The sequence below is a fragment of the Coregonus lavaretus genome (genome assembly GCF_964263955.1).
Source record: "Coregonus lavaretus genome assembly, chromosome: 15".
Classification (NCBI taxonomy): domain Eukaryota; kingdom Metazoa; phylum Chordata; class Actinopteri; order Salmoniformes; family Salmonidae; genus Coregonus; species Coregonus lavaretus.
The window spans coordinates 28,104,012-28,119,512 of NC_140002.1; the positions used below are offsets into that span (position 1 = coordinate 28,104,012).

General features: G+C 44.6%; 1 protein-coding gene across 2 annotated transcripts in view; it reads right to left on the minus strand.

The window, feature by feature from the left end:
• LOC311142995 (nuclear receptor-interacting protein 1-like) overlaps positions 1-15,501 on the minus strand; it is a 58,205-nt gene that overhangs the window by 12,386 nt on the left and 30,318 nt on the right. The gene's annotated exons all lie outside the window — the stretch shown is intronic.

The following is a 15,501-nucleotide window of genomic DNA, read 5'->3' on the forward strand; positions in this document are numbered from 1 at the left end:
AATTCAGAGCCTAGCATACTGGCGGGATGAAGAGAGGAGGGGAGAGGAAAGGAGAAGACACACCCGAACCCAGATGACCCTGGATGATATCACTTTTCCCCCCTGTGCCCTGGCCTGCATGGGAGCCAGACCTGAAATGGAGTGGCCGCTCCGGGCCCTGGGTCTACAACAGAACAGCAAAGCTATCAAAATGTTTGTGTCCATAGTAAATATTTGTGCGGCGGTAGAAGACCCACCCAAGGGCTATTTCCTGAGAGAGAGAGAGCTGGAGAATTAGTGTGTTGATTAAAACACACACACATACATTCCTTTATCTTAATGAGCCGTGGCCGCTATCAATCTAGACCTATTCATTCCTATTGGGCCTCCAAGTGAATCTTATGCTAACGTTGTCTATTCAACATACATACTCTTTTTTTATTGCCCCCCAAAGGAACAAGACATTTTTCATGTGAAGCAGCCTCAGCATGAGGTTGGAGGAACTGGAAGCCATAACAGCTGATTAGTCCAGGGCCATGAAGCCAAAGGACACATCTAGTCATCTAGAAGCCCTTTGAAGGTATTTGAACCAGCGATCATGATGATGGCTGAGGGAAATAGGCCACTTTCCCATTGAAATCATCTGTCCCTCCCTGTGTCAGGCTGCTGCTGCCCAGAACATTGGCTACTAAACCATGTTAAAAAACCCTGTCCTTTAATGAACGATTTCCATAATATTATTGGCTTCTATCCTAAACAGCTTCCCCTCTCTCTCTCTCGCTCTCTCTCTCTCTCTCTCTCTCTCTCTCTCTCTCTCTCTCTCTCTCTCTCTCTCTCTCTCTCTCTCTCTCTCTCTCTCTCTCTCTCTCTCTCTCTCTCTCTCTCTCTCTCTCTCTCTCTCTCTCTCTCTGTGTGTGAGTCAGCAGGATGGATCTTTATTTGGTTAAAGGAGTAGTCTGCTGATATAGGATGAGTAATTCTGGGATGCTTTGTGAATAAGATGGCCAGCTTGTGACAGAGGACTAAGTGACAGAAAAAGAGGGGACATCTCTGCCTGCTCGCCAATCATTTTACCATTCATAATGCCTCTATTGACCTACTTCACCAGGAGTTTTTAAATCATTCTAATGGTTCTGCCCACAGTGAGCTCTGAGAATGGCTTGGGCGGGGAACGATTTGGGTACAATGCACTGTATCAGGACATTTTCTTTAGACATTTTCTTTAGCCTATCAGAATAGGCCCTGTTTTTTTCTCTCTTTCTGCTCTTCTCCCTGTTATTTTTCTTGACATCACTAAGAATACCATCTCATTCAAAGTCACACAATTAAATGAATCTCTTTAATCAATTAAGTGCACTTAACCCACTAAAGGATAAAATGATTAAGCGTAACCTTTTGGGAGAAAACCTCAGGCAGGCAGCACAGCAACAGCACCAATCCTGTTGGAAGCCAGCATATGCCAATAAACATCCCATGACACCTCAACACGATTAGGACTACAACCTCCCCTGGAGCTCCAAGCTTGACCCAGTACTCCTTGTGCTCCAACTTGAGCTGAACCACAGACACTTTAGTGCTATTATACTACAGTGCTTCTGTTAGCTAGTAGCTTCACATCCCTCCATACTGTCCTGACCAGGGTTAGGGCTCAATTCCATTTCAATTTGGGAAGTGAATGGGAAATTGCAGTTCAAGACTGTGAAAAATCCTCATTGAAAATAAATAGCACAATTCAGCTGTTGAATTGAGAATTTCACAGGATCTCCTGAATTGAAATGGGATTGATCCCAACTCTGGTCCTGAATAATGCCAGTAACTGTCAGTCCTCCATGTTAAGCAGGATCACCTTGAAATGTCCTCGTCCTCTTGCTGAGTCCTTCATCTAACTAGATCTGGATTACATGGGCCAGGGGGCAGGGCTGTAGGCCATAACACCATAAGAACATGTCCACCCCCCCCCCCCCCCCCAACCCCTGCCCCCTCCAATGGCTGCAGTGTCTTAATTGGCTCACACACCGACAAACACATGCACACCCACACCCACGGCCCAGTAACTAGCAATGAGTAAGCAACCATTGAAGCATTGCATTTGCAGGAAAGCACAATGAAAAATATGAAGGTTTGTTTGTTTGCTTGTGATCCTGAGCCTTTGAGATCAGGAAGTCATTAGGGATGTGTAAGTAGCAGGACTGTCGTCATTTCACGGCCGTTTCCCGGCCATTAGGATAGACAGAGAGAGAGGAAGTGAACACCAAACACTGCAACCCACCCACCATGAGCCCTATTACTTTGTATTAATAGAAGGGGATGAGGGAGGGGAAACAGCAGACTAGGCTATGTGGTGGTAAATAGGCCTATAGTAGAAAGACCAACAGGATGATTAATTCAGTAGCAGTCTGTAGTGAATGCTATACTAAGCAATGCTCTACACTAGCTAACACAAGTCTTCTCTGATTGCGTGGCGAACAGACACGCATCATGCTCCCCTACCTTGTCATCCTTAGCTGTGGAGGCTGATACAGGTAAAGTGCAGTAATCCATTTGCTCTACTGGCAGGGGCACTCCTACAGAATAATAATCAGACTCTCTATTCTCTCCCCTCCCCTCCCCTCCCCCCTCCCCTCCCCTCCCCCCCCTCCCTCCCTCCCTCCCTCCCTCCCTCCTCCCTCCCTCTGTTCTCCCTTCTCTCTTTTCCCTTCCTCACTCACCTTTCTCATGACGAAACCCCCCTGCGCCCCAGATCTGACCAAATGCTAAAGAAGAGTGTGCTGTCTTCTGCACAGATAACTGCTGCCACTAATCAAGCCTATGTGCACTGGGCCGTGGGATTAAAGAGCTTGCACAGCTTGACTCAGGCACTAAATAGCAGAGCCACACACACACAAATAACCATGCACACACACACACACACACACACAGAAACACCCACTCACACAATGAGGTCAAAATAAAACCTGTAGCAACCAGAAGTGTCTCACCCTACAAACACACACACAACCACAGACAGGAAAACACACAACGAGGTCAATATAATAAGCTGCAGCAGGAGAACACTCTCTCGTTATAAAATAACTAACTCACAGCACAACAAGATTAGATCTCAATGTACAGTGGGGCAAAAAAGTATTTAGTCAGCCACCAATTGTGCAAGCTCTCCCACTTAAAAAGATGAGAGAGGCCTGTAATTTTCATCATAGGTACACGTCACTATGACAGACAAAATGAGATTTTTTTCTCTCCAGAAAATCACATTGTAGGATTTTTAATGAATTTATTTGCAAATTATGGTGGAAAATAAGTATTTGGTCAATAACAAAAGTTTCTCAATACTTTGTTATATACCCTTTGTTGGCAATGACACAGGTCAAACGTTTTCTGTAAGTCTTCACAAGGTTTTCACACACTGTTGCTGGTATTTTGGCCCATTCCTCCATGCAGATCTCCTCTAGAGCAGTGATGTTTTGGGGCTGTCGCTGGGCAACACGGACTTTCAACTCCCTCCAAAGATTTTCTATGGGGTTGAGATCTGGAGACTGGCTAGGCCACTCCAGGACCTTGAAATGCTTCTTACGAAGCCACTCCTTCGTGGCCCGGGCAGTGTGTTTGGGATCATTGTCATGCTGAAAGACCCAGCCACGTTTCATCTTCAATGCCCTTGCTGATGGAAGGAGGTTTTCACTCAAAATCTCACGATACATGGCCCCATTCATTCTTTCCTTTACACGGATCAGTCGTCCTGGTCCCTTTGCAGAAAAACAGCCCCAAAGCATGATGTTTCCACCCCCATGCTTCACAGTAGGTATGGTGTTCTTTGGATGCAACTCAGCATTCTTTGTCCTCCAAACACGACGAGTTGAGTTTTTACCAAAAAGTTATATTTTGGTTTCATCTGACCATATGCCATTCTCCCAATCCTCTTCTGGATCATCCAAATGCACTCTAGCAAACTTCAGACGGGCCTGGACATGTACTGGCTTAAGCAGGGGGACACGTCTGGCACTGCAGGATTTGAGTCCCTAGCGGCGTAGTGTGTTACTGATGGTAGGCTTTGTTACTTTGGTCCCAGCTCTCTGCAGGTCATTCACTAGGTCCCCCCGTGTGGTTCTGGGATTTTTGCTCACCGTTCTTGTGATCATTTTGACCCCACAGGGTGAGATCTTGCGTGGAGCCCCAGATCGAGGGAGATTATCAGTGGTCTTGTATGTCTTCCATTTCCTAATAATTGCTCCCACAGTTGATTTCTTCAAACCAAGCTGCTTACCTATTGCAGATTCAGTCTTCCCAGCCTGGTGCAGGTCTACAATTTTGTTTCTGGTGTCCTTTGACAGCTCTTTGGTCTTGGCCATAGTGGAGTTTGGAGTGTGACTGTTTGAGGTTGTGGACAGGTGTCTTTTATACTGATAACAAGTTCAAACAGGTGCCATTAATACAGGTAACGAGTGGAGGACAGAGGAGCCTCTTAAAGAAGAAGTTACAGGTCTGTGAGAGCCAGAAATCATGCTTGTTTGTAGGTGACCAAATACTTATTTTCCACCATAATTTGCAAATAAATTCATTAAAAATCCTACAATGTGATTTTCAGGATTTATTTTTCTCAATTTGTCTGTCATAGTTGACGTGTACCTATGATGAAAATTACAGGCCTCTCTCATCTTTTTAAGTGGGAAAACTTGCACAATTGGTGGCTGACTAAATACTTTTTTCCCCCACTGTACACCTTTAAACCACACCTCTCTATTTCTCTCTTTTTTTCTCTCTCTCTCTGTACACATTTCACAAACACTGCTGCATGGTGTTGCGTGTACAGTCGTGGTCAAAAGTTTTGAGAAAGACACAAGTATTGGTCTTCACAAAGTTTGCTGCTTCAGTGTTTTTAGATATTTTTGTCAGATGTTACTATGGTATACTGAAGTATAATTACAAGCATTCCATAAGTGTCAAAGGCTTTTATTGACAGTTACATTAAGTTTATGCAAAGAGTCAATATTTGCAGTGTTGACCCTTCTTTTTCAAGACCTCTGCAATCCGCCCTGGCATGCTGTCAATTAACTTCTGGGCCACATCCTGACTGATGGCAGCCCATTCTTGCATAATCAATGCTTGGAGTTTGTCAGAATTTGTGGGGTTTTGTTTGTCCACCCGCCTCTTGAGGATTGACCACAAGTTCTCAATGGGATTAAGATCTGGGGAGTTTCCTGGCCATGGACCCAATATTTCGATGTTTTGTTCCCCGAGCCACTTAGTTATCACTTTTGCCTTATGGCAAGGTGCTCCATCATGCTGGAAAAGGCATTGATCATCACCAAACTGTTCTTGGATGGTTGGGAGAAGTTGCTCTCGGAGGATGTGTTGGTACCATTCTTTATTCATGGCTGTGTTCTTAGGCAAAATTGTGAGTGAGCCCACTCCCTTGGATGAAAAGCAACCCCACACATGAATGGTCTCAGGATGCTTTACTGTTGGCATGACACAGGACTGATGGTAGCGCTCACCTTGTCTTCTCCGGACAAGCTTTTTTCCGGATGCCCCAAACAATCGGAAAGGGGATTCATCAGAGAAAATGACTTTACCCCAGTCCTCAGCAGTACAATCCCTGTACTTTTTGCAGAATATCAGTCTGTCCCTGATGTTTTTCCTGGAGAGAAGTGGCTTCCTCGCTGCCCTTCTTGACACCAGGCCATCCTCCAAAAGTATTCGCCTCACTGTGCATGCAGATGCACTCACACCTGCCTGCTGCCATTCCTGAGCAAGCTCTGCACTGGTGGTGCCCTGATACCGCAGCTGAATCAACTTTAGGAGACGGTCCTGGCGCTTGCTGGACTTTCTTGGGGGCCCTGAAGCCTTCTTTACAACAATTGAACCTCTCTCCTTGAAGTTCTTGATGATCTGATAAATGGTTGATTTATCTTACTAGCAGCAATATCCTTGCCTGTGAAGCCCTTTTTGTGCAAAGCAATGATGATGGCACGTGTTTCCTTGCAGGTAACCATGGTTAACAGAGGAAGAACAATGATTTCAAGCACCACCCTCCTTTTAAAGCTTCCAGTCTGTTATTCTAACTCAATCAGCATGACAGAGTGATCTCCAGCCTTGGACGAGGATGTCAACACTCTCACCTGTGTTAACGAGAGAATCACTGACATGATGTCAGCTGGTCCTTTTGTGGCAGGGCTGAAATGCAGTGGAAATGTTTTTTTGGGGATTAAGTTCATTTTCATGGCAAAGAGGGACTTTGCAATGAATTGCAATTCATCTGATCAGTCTTCATAACATTCTGGAGTTTATGCAAATTGCCATCATAAAAACTGTGGCAGCAGACTTTGTGAAAATTAATATTTGTGTCATTCTCAAAACTTTTGACCACGACTGTATTTCAAATGAAGGGGCACAAACTCAACAACCATGAATTGACATGAACCATCATTCTAATTCGTTTTCATTTACAGAGATGGTTTATGAAGGGGTCTAACTCTTTGTCTCTCTGTCTGACTCCACAGTATCAAAGTTCCTCTAGTGTGTCTGTCTGTCTGCCTGGAGGCAGGAGCAGTGCGTCCTCAGTCCCAGTGCTGTGTGCACACAGAGACAGGCCATCTGTAGAGCACAGATAGCAGAGAGAGAACGCCACCTTATGCATCAGCAGGGATATTTCATTATGTACATAACGAGTGCCATTAATCGCTCTTAACAAGAGGACGCAACATCACCTTGACGGTCTCACATGCACAGCAGCAGGGGAGGGGAGGAGGGCAGGGGGCTAGGGGAGGGGGAGGGAGGGAGGGAGGGGACAGGCGTCGAAATTAAAATTCAGCACACTCAGGGATCTGCCATCTCCTGTGCTGCTGCTGCCTAACCGACCAATACCCCAGCCGGAGTGGAAACTGAACAGAGCCGGAAGCCAGAGCCACCCATAGTGAAAGAGAGGGGAATAGATAAATATATAAAGGAAATGAACGAGAGAGAGAGAGAGAGAGAGAGAGAGAGGGGGAGTAGGTAAATAAATAAATAAAAGAAGGGGAAAATGCCGCAGTGGTCGTGCCAGCGGGGCTCATGCCCTTGACATAGTGACATGGGGCCACTGTCATGTGACACTCTGTCATCTGCCGCGCGGCCACCTGGCAGAGTCCCCACCTTCCCCCGACCTCATCCTCCGGTGACCCGACGCCGTTCACTCGGCCCTCCCCGTTTGCTCGGCCCTCCCCCGCAGCAAGGTCGGGAGGGTCACCATGTCCTCATCTGTAATCCACTGCCATTCGTCAGCAGCCCCAGCCCAGGCTGGAGGAGAGAAGGGAGGCAGCCGCTCCGACGAGGGGAGAATTCCCAATTAGGCAGCTGTCACACACACACATACACACGCGCACACACAGACAGACACAGCCTAGCAGAGCGGGGAGAGCAGGGGAGAGAGATAGGGCTGGAGGGAGGGAGGCTGCAGGATCAGCCCACTGTCCACAAACATGGGGATGTGTGTGATGTGACTGAGTGAGTTTGGTAGGGTAGGGGGCAACTACAGGACAGCCATGTATGAACAATGTCAGCCATGTCTGTTTGTCTAAATGTAATGTGAGAAGGGGAAGGCATGTGGCAGGGAGGGTTTTGAAGCAACTATTTGTGTTTAATGACGTTTACTATCAAATCACCACCTATCCCATTCTCTCTTACAAACACTGGACATTCTCAGAGCTCAATGACAGTCTTTCCACTGGGACTGAGTTTGACATTTCAACCAGTTCCCCCTCTCCCTTTCTCTCTCCCCCCGGGAGATTTGTCAATGACAATGTCTCCTCTCTATCAATAGCCTGCAGATGTGATGAAATGATAAAGAAGAGGTAGAAGGAGACTAGTCTAGAAAGAAAGAAGAGCCAGTTTCCCCAGGCTTTCTCCCTTGGTTGTAAGTTGATCGTAGGTTGTTCTTTATATACAAAAAAAAATAAAAAATTTAATGGTAGCTATCCCATAATGTATCCCCACAACCATCTAAACAGCCATGCTAGTGTGTATATACAACCATCTAAACAGCCATGCTAGTGTGTATCTGAGGAAGCCACACCAGACAGACAGACAGACTGACATAGGACTTTCCAGTGTGTTTTGAAGTATGGTAGATATCAAATGGCTGACAAACAGCCCCTAATGGATAATTTATCATCCTCCCAAAACAGCTGTTTTGAGTAATGGGGAAAGTAATCAGCAGAAATGATACAGAGGACTGCCTGCCAGACAGGAAGCAGCAAGATTTATGCCCTGGCCAATCACCACTCACCACTGCTCCTTATTGATTGTTTAGTCTAAATGTTTTTCCGCTTAATCAGAAGAAAGAGTCAAAATGGTTCTATGCCAGTTGGATGGTGAACAGGTGAGTCTGACTGAGAGAGGTGGGTGGGGTTCGGTTGCAGCACGAACGGTTTGCTAGTATGAAAAGTAGCTAAGTTTGTTGACCTTTAGTTGAACATCTATAAACCATCTATTGGTGACTATTCCAATGAAGTATTACCAAAGACTTGTTTTCCGCTTCTTGTCTAAGTAAGTAGCCTTGTTCGAACCAGAACAGCCCACAGGGCAGGAGCATATCTCCTGTTTCTGTATAGCTTGATGCAGCTTGATGTACATCCACTGGACAGGACGCTAGTCTATCGCTGGGCCTTAACCCCAATCCAGCTCCTTAATGCTGAGTGCCAAGCAGAGAGGCATCGGGTCCCATTTTTAGTCTTTGGTATGACTCAACCGGGGATAAAACCTTCCAATCTCAGGGTGGACATTAATCATAAAGCCACTGAGATGGTTCTTCTTGTCTAAAGCCCTGCCCAATGTGTCAAAGGTCGCTAAGGCTCAACTGAACTTTAAATCCAGCTTTGAGGGGTTAGTGTTCAAATTGGTTGCGTCACAAGAGCCAGGGACACTTATCCACTAAATCCTGTCTGAGAAGAAAGTTAAGGTAAGAATAGATAAAGTCCTGCTGATTGACAGGAGTGGTTGTGTACACAACCTCTGATGGGGAACCTTTTAATTTTCCCTAGTGGGCTCGGGCTCCACAGGTGGTATAGCTCATCCTATACACTGCCCACAAGGTAGATTGTTGTACATATAAGAGTTGATTCTGTCTGGGTAGGCAAGGTTAATTTACTCATGCTTCTAAATAATGGAGCTGCTTAAAAGAGAAAGAGTCTAGTCTCACTTCAGAAAATCATCAAGGTTTTTTTAAGCAAGAATAGGCACCCTGTTGAAGCAAGGATAGGCACCCTGTTGAAGCAAGAATAGGCACCCTGTTGAAGCAAGGATAGGCACCCTGTTGAAGCAAGAATAGGCACCCTGTTGAAGCAAGGATAGGCACCCTGTTGAAGCAAGAATAGGCACCCTGTTGAAGGAAGGATATGCACCCTGTCTTGTTAGCAGCTTCAGTCTGTCCATAGTGCAATGGATGGGTTATCCCTTCAACAATCTGACTCCTACCAGCCACAACAAGTTAACAGATGAGGATTTGAGGCCACCGCTGTTGGACCTCTGTCTCGTTAAATAACTTTAAGACTTTTACTGTCCTATCCCTCCCTCACCTGATGTATCACACTAACACGGCTCTGTCTGTGGGTGTGGCTGGCAACAACAACAGTTGGATAAGTAGTCATCCAAGCATCTCTGGGCTCTGAGGCGCAGAGAGAAAAAGACACTCATTACAGCCCTTAAACGCCCTGTGACCAACAAGGTTCACACCTGGGTCTCCTGCAGTGTATGCCAGAAGAGTGTATTAGGCTGCCAAGTCAACGCCTTGATTAATGACTCAGGGTGCCACTGCAACTGTTCAGGTCTCAGGCAAGACTACTCATGGTCACCAAACCACCTCAGTCACACCCCAACAAAACCCACTCTCGACCCAAATGTTGGGATATTAACTCAATGGAAAGATGGAGGGAGTTAAAGGTTGTTTTTCATTGTGTGGGTGGCTGGGTGAGTGATGATTTTCTATACCCCCCCCCCCCCCCCCATTCGCGGTCACCCCTCCCCCTACCTGTTCCTGTTTAATGTCACAGGGCTGGCTCATATGACCTTGAGCGGCATTGTTGGCACGGCGAGAGAGATCTGCCGCTGCCTCGCCTGAGGGCGTCCTTGAACTGGATCTGCAAGACCAAAAAAACTTCATGCTGCAGCCTGATAGACATCTCAGATCTCCTCCGTCCCTCTCTCTTCCCTCCCTCTCTCCCCAGCTCTTTTTTTATTCAATCTGTGCTGCTCTTATCTGTCCCCCCGGGGGAAGATATTTATCAGGATGCTGTATCTTTAACCTCCCTATCGGACCAAGATAGAGACAGAATTTCAAAATGTCTGACTGGCCTGGTCATGTGGATGTATTTTTAATCCTCCCTCCACCTCCTCCTCATTCTTCTGGCTGGAGCACCCATGTCATTTCAGGAGAGGAGTGTTTTTGGAACACACCTGTGTGTGTGTGTGTGTGTGTGTGTGTGTGTGTGTGTGTGTGTGTGTGTGTGTGTGTGTGTGTGTGTGTGTGTGTGTGTGTATGTGTGTGTGTGTATAGTGAGATAGCTGGCTGGCTGGCTAGCTGACCCACAACAAAGCAGCAGTCCACTTGAGGTGTTATTTACATACCAGGAAATCCCAGACTGTTTTCCCCCCTTCCCTTCCAGGCTGTTGGAACTAAGGGCTCTGTACTGGATCTCCAAACATACCATTTGTCTTTATTTAAGAGATCTGACAGCCTTGTGTTGAATCATCACCTGAAGAGGTGGCCTCTCTAACTAACTTAGAAAGGGGAGGAGCCTCTGAACAGCATTTTACCCAATAGCAGTAGGTTTGAACAGGCTGCTCATGGTGACGGGCAGGAATGCTAGGTCATGGTGAAAAGATGTGACATTTACATTGGTAAACAACACCATGGTTCACTGTCCAAAGTCCTTCTCTCATTCTGTACTGTCATACTAGCCAATCATTACTGCTAATTTCACCTGGGCTTGGACTCAACGTAAGCCACTGTAAAGCACACAGATGCTTTTATCAACATGCAAATAAATAGTGCAGTGCATCTCTCCCTTTCAACATGATGCAAGAGCAGATCAGCCAGCTGCACCAAGAGACCGCTGGTTCAATATATGAACTGAAAGGAAATGCAGTGTTCTTTTCGCATTTAAAGCAAATACGACTTCCAGGAATCATGGTAGTGCCTGTGACTGTGTGTGTGTATCAGTGTGTATCAGTGTGTGTCAGTGTTTGTGTTGAGAAGTGTACCAGGAGGAGCAGCAGAGACAGGCCTAGCCCTTCTCCTCACCACCGTCCCAGCCCCCTCCCCTCCCCTGCAGCTCCCTTCATGCCTGACCTTTCGTGACTGTAATGTTACCACATGTCCTATGCAGGCAGGGCTGCTGGAAACCATCTGCTAGCGGCACCATGGCGGCCGGGCCCCTCACTAAAACACTGCTCTGGTACTGGCTGGAGAGACCGGGCCTGGCCCGGCTCTGGATCTAACTGGTTTACTGCTCAGCATGTCTCACCTTCACACACAAATACACACACACAAATATAGAAACACACACAGACTAGGACTGGACAAAATGGCCAAAATATCATATCACAATATTTTTCACAATATTTTACATTTTTGACAGTATGACGGTATTTGACGGTATTTTATGTTTTTGAATAATAAAAGTTCTATATTTGCTTTATGAGTTGTGTATGACCCTAGGGTGGAAACACATCAATTCTAAGTGATTTCAATGGGGTTTTCTCCATTCTGATTATTTTATATTGTTCAATCAAACTTCAACTAAAAGTTGATCTCATTTGAGATAATTTCCACACTGCCGTGTAGGGCGGCATGATATGGGCAAAACATCTAGGACTTATTTTTTAATGGACAGTGTAGTTAAAAACTTGATTTTCCTGTTTTCTTAATTATATTTCCACACTATGAGGTCGAAATAATACTCTGAAATTGTGAAAATAACGATACTTTTTGTGTAAGAGCTGTAAAAAGAAAAAACTGGAATTTCAGCCTGTTCCGGTAGGATGGAACTTTTGGCCCACATAATGAAGTCACAATGTGATCTGATTATAATAGACCAATGACTGTTCATCTGGGTAAAGTGGTGGGCTCTAGACCCAGGCTGGTCACTACAAATAGATGGCGATTTTGGACGTTTGAAAAGGTCTTGAGAATGTCGATATATGCCTTCCTTGGCGCTTACAAAAAAAACTAAAAAACTATCGCCCAGCACTGGGCTGGGTGCGAACCCATGACGATCTGAGCCAAAGCATGCTGCTTAGACCACTGCGCTACAGCAGTTCACAATGCTCTAACAAGCACTAAGAATACTATGAATACTGGTGATACAGTGGGGAAAATAAGTATTTAGTCAGCCACCAATTGTGCAAGTTCTCCCACTTAAAAAGATGAGAGAGGCCTGTAATTTTCATCATATGTACACGTCAACTATGACAGACAAAATGAGAAAAATTAATCCAGAAAATCACATTGTAGGATTTTTAATGAATTTATTTGCAAATGATGGTGGAAAATAAGTATTTGGTCAATAACAAAAGTTTCTCAATACTTTGTTATATACCCTTTGTTGGCAATGACACAGGTCAAACGTTTTCTGTAAGTCTTCACAAGGTTTTCACACACTGTTGCTGGTATTTTGGCCCATTCCTCCATGCAGATCTCCTCTAGAGCAGTGATGTTTTGGGGCTGTCGCTGGGCAACACGGACTTTCAACTCCCTCCAAAGATTTTCTATGGGGTTGAGATCTGGAGACTGGCTAGGCCACTCCAGGACCTTGAAATGCTTCTTACGAAGCCACTCCTTCGTTGCCCGGGCGGTGTGTTTGGGATCATTGTCATGCTGAAAGACCCAGCCACGTTTCATTTTCAATGCCCTTGCTGATGGAAGGAGGTTTTCACGCAAAATCTCACGATACATGGCCCCATTCATTTTTTCCTTTACACGGATCAGTCGTCCTGGTCCCTTTGCAGAAAAACAGCCCCAAAGCATGATGTTTCCACCCCCATGCTTCACAGTAGGTATGGTGTTCTTTGGATGCAACTCAGCATTCTTTGTCCTCCAAACACGACGAGTTGAGTTTTTACCAAAAAGTTATATTTTGGTTTCATCTGACCATATGACATTCTCCCAATCCTCTTCTGGATCATCCAAATGCACTCTAGCAAACTTCAGACGGGCCTGGACATGTACTGGCTTAAGCAGGGGGACACGTCTGGCACTGCAGGATTTGAGTCCCTGGCGGCGTAGTGTGTTACTGATGGTAGGCTTTGTTACTTTGGTCCCAGCTCTCTGCAGGTCATTCACTAGGTCCCCCCGTGTGGTTCTGGGATTTTTGCTCACCGTTCTTGTGATCATTTTGACCCCACGGGGTGAGATCTTGCGTGGAGCCCCAGATCGAGGGAGATTATCAGTGGTCTTGTATGTCTTCCATTTCCTAATAATTGCTCCCACAGTTGATTTCTTCAAACCAAGCTGCTTACCTATTGCAGATTCAGTCTTCCCAGCCTGGTGCAGGTCTACAATTATGTTTCTGGTGTCCTTTGACAGCTCTTTGGTCTTGGCCATAGTGGAGTTTGGAGTGTGACTGTTTGAGGTTGTGGACAGGTGTCTTTTATACTGATAACAAGTTCAAACAGGTGCCATTAATACAGGTAACGAGTGGAGGACAGAGGAGCCTCTTAAAGAAGAAGTTACAGGTATGTTAGAGACAGAAATCTTGCTTGTTTGTAGGTGACCAAATACTTATTTTCCACCATAATTTGCAAATAAATTCATAAAAAATCCTACAAAGTGATTTTCTGGAATTTTTTTCTCATTTTGTCTGTCATAGTTGACGTGTACCTATGATGAAAATTACAGTTCTCTCTCATCTTTTTAAGTGGGAGAACTTGCACAATTGGTGGCTGACTAAATACTTTTTTCCCCACTGTACATAGTACATCGTTTTTTATGCCTTCCCCAAACCATAGCCCTAATCTTAACCACTCGGAATTAATGCCTAAACTGTTAACCTTTTAGTTGTTTCTGTTTTAACCCTGTAACCACGCAGAATTAACACTGTAACCACGTGGAATGAACGCGTCAAAAATAGACGTTCATCCATAAAACGTCGAATTTCAAAGGGAAACTATGAGATCTTGTTGTTAGACCATCCTATCAGACAATCAGGGTTGTGTATGTAAATATATTTACATTATTTTTTCTAACGCCTACATGATTAGACTGAGCATTTCAAGGGCCAAAGGAGGCTATAAATGATTGAAATAAATGATTTAAAAAATATGTTGGTGTTATTTTCATTCAATAAACACACACAGTGATTTATTAGACATACAGTGATGATTTAAAAATAAAATTACAAAGACTACATGGGGGCTTTAACCAAATACTGCAATTGCGATTTGACTTGCGATTTAGATCAAAACACTTGTGTGAACTGTTGGAATCATGGAAATAGAATGATTATTCTAATTCTATAGTTAGAATGTAATAGTGGGCACTTTGAATACAGTGTTGTTTGACATGACAACTAATGGAAAAGCCAGGGAGGCATTAATATAATTAGGAATTAGTAAACTAATAGGATCTCTATGGAGGCGTTATTGTGACAGGGTAGGAACCAAAGTGTTGGTTCCTACCCTGTCAGTAAATAAGTTATGCCCAATGACATCATCAAAAGTTAAAACATTTTTAAAACACTATGACATTTGTGGTAACGTGGGGAGCATGAAAATACCCTCCCTAGAAAGTCGTTACACTTTGAAAATCACAGTGTTTTTTACTTTTAATCCTACCCTGTCATGTCTCAGAGAAGCAAAGACATCACAAAATGCAGAAAACAATTAGGACCTTTTTCTGTATTATTTTAACCAAAGTTAATAGAAATGCGCTGTTTTTACATAATGTAGACACTGGTTTGGTGCAGGAGATAATGAATATGTGGTTGAAAAGTGGTGGAATTGCCCTTTAAACACTGTTAAACAGTTATAATAAACAGTGGGAAACAAGCACTACTACTATGTTTATCACGTTTCAACACAACACTTTGATACGAGATTCTCCTCAGACCTGAAGGTGGCCGGCCTACTATAGATCCCCCTGTGGAGGAACCAGACTAAAAGCAGACTAGAGTGTAGAACCTATCCTCCACAATGCCTAAAAGATTCATTACAAGCAGATCTGTTCCACATAGCGAAATATGAGTGAGAGCTGCTGGACTGTCTGAATATTGAATTGGTCCATAAACCCAATACAAGGATAAGCCCTGATTTCAAGTTCCAAGGTCCCAGCTCAGCTCAGCTCCCTACAAAGTCAGCCAATTATTTTATAGGAAAAGATGTTGTCAAGTCAACCCCTGCTTTGTCTTTTTGGAGACATAAAAGATGCCAAGTAAATTAATAACAGTGTGTTGAAATCAATACCAATAAGACCTATAGTGACTGTAGCACATATTTCATAGGGTTTAAATGGGGATATGACAGGAATCAGCATGGGCTGGAGTTGCTAACTAGTCA